Source organism: Myotis davidii, unplaced genomic scaffold (genome assembly GCF_000327345.1).
Source record: "Myotis davidii unplaced genomic scaffold, ASM32734v1 scaffold1520, whole genome shotgun sequence".
NCBI lineage: Eukaryota > Metazoa > Chordata > Mammalia > Chiroptera > Vespertilionidae > Myotis > Myotis davidii.
This window is the reverse complement of record NW_006292087.1, coordinates 365,253-367,080: the sequence shown is the minus strand read 5'-3', so window position 1 is coordinate 367,080 and position 1,828 is coordinate 365,253.

Genomic DNA, 1,828 nt, shown 5'->3' with positions numbered 1-1,828 from the left:
ACAGGGATCGGGCCTAAACCAGCAGTCGGACATCCCCTGAGGGGTCCCAGATTGGAGAGGTTGCAGGCCGGGCTGAAGGACACCCCCACCCCCCGTGCATGAATTTCGTGCACCGGGCCACTAGTCTATATATATAAAAGGCTAATATGCAAAGTGTCCCCTCAGAAGTTTGACCGGGAGAGTGGGAGTTCTATTGCTTGCTATGGTATGTATTGACCACCAGGGGGCGGCGTGAAACATGGCAGGCTACTAGCGGTGGCGCTGAGAGAGCAAGGGAAGGAGGAGGCAAGGAGGCAGGGAACCTGATCAGCCCTGATTGCAGGCCAGGCCTAGGGACCCTACCCATCCCTGCACAAATTTTGTGCACTGGGCCTCTAGTAACAATATAAAAATAATGTTATATTCATTCAATCAATAACAATCTACACTAATAAAATAGAAACATGCAAATTGGTGTCATTTCACCACGCCCACCAGCCAATCAGAGTGACTATGCAAATTAACTCAACAAAGAGGGCAGTTAATTTGCATATACAGGCACGGAGGAGCAAAGACTGAAGGCTCCGACCAGAGTGAAGACTGAAGACTGAAGACTGAAGACTGAAGAAGCTTAGCTTCTCCCTGCAGCCGCTGCGGCCAGACCAAAGGCCTGGGACCCAGGTGCTGGAGGAAAACTGATGCCAGCAGCCAGGGGAAGAAAGGCCTATTGTGTGAATCTTCATGCAACGGGCTTCTAGTTAGGTGATATAAGAACAAAGTTTGAGCAGCATCAATTTGTGAGCATACAGGCCTTGTTGATGTCTTGGGATGGCTGTCTACCTCCTCCATAGTCAGTAGCTTCTCATCCTTGAGATGAAGGCGAGTGTCAGAGACAGGGGCAATATCCATTTGTGGTTAGGTATCTGATAAGGTAAGGTGCCTTTAACACTGTTGGAGAGAGTCTTTCATTAATGTACTTCCCAATGGACAAAAATCTCCGGGTTGTCATGGTCGTTGAATCTTTTTTTTCCTGGGTGTACTGTGAAATGAATGTTACTAATTTATTAGTTTTCATAATGCAGAATGTCTCCTTTTTAGTTTTCTTTATATTGGGAAACAAAAGATTTAAAAATTAACAATATTTTAAACAGTCATAAGAATAATTATTCTCAGTTCAGTTAGTCCCATAACTATTTGTTTATCTTGGTTATTTGCCAGTATTTTTAAAAATTCAGTTATTCCTTGAAGTTCTATAAATCTTCATCCAGTTTAAAAATATGACCTGCTTAGAAGCTTGGCTCTGATAGATATGACCTTCTTAGAAGCCTGCAATTTAGAATAGGACAGAGTCCTTTCCATGGATTTTTCTAAAGATATAATATACCCGTAAATGCATCAGAGTAAAGTAATGACTATCCATGAATGATAAAACTTAAAAATGGCATGGTTATAGATTTGATTATAATGCAATTGATAAAAAAACTTTGCTTTTCTATAAGATATGATTCCAAGACAATTTCTTGATAAATAATAATTACTGTAAAAAGAAATAGAGAATAATATAAAGTCTGTATATATATTTAGATTCAATATATAATTTCAGCATATAAAAATAAATAATATGTAAGATTTTAAAATATGGCACATGGCTTATTGAAGGGGTGTATTGAGCACTGAAAATAATTCATAAACTCCCAATATGTGAAACACAAATATCCAGAGTATCACTGGCAGACGCCCCCACAAGGAATCATCACTCTTGGCTTGCCTGGTGTCCCTGACTGGACACCTGCTACCCCTGAGAGTTTCCTGTTTGTACTTGTCTCTGTATCTTTGCAAGTTCCTTTCT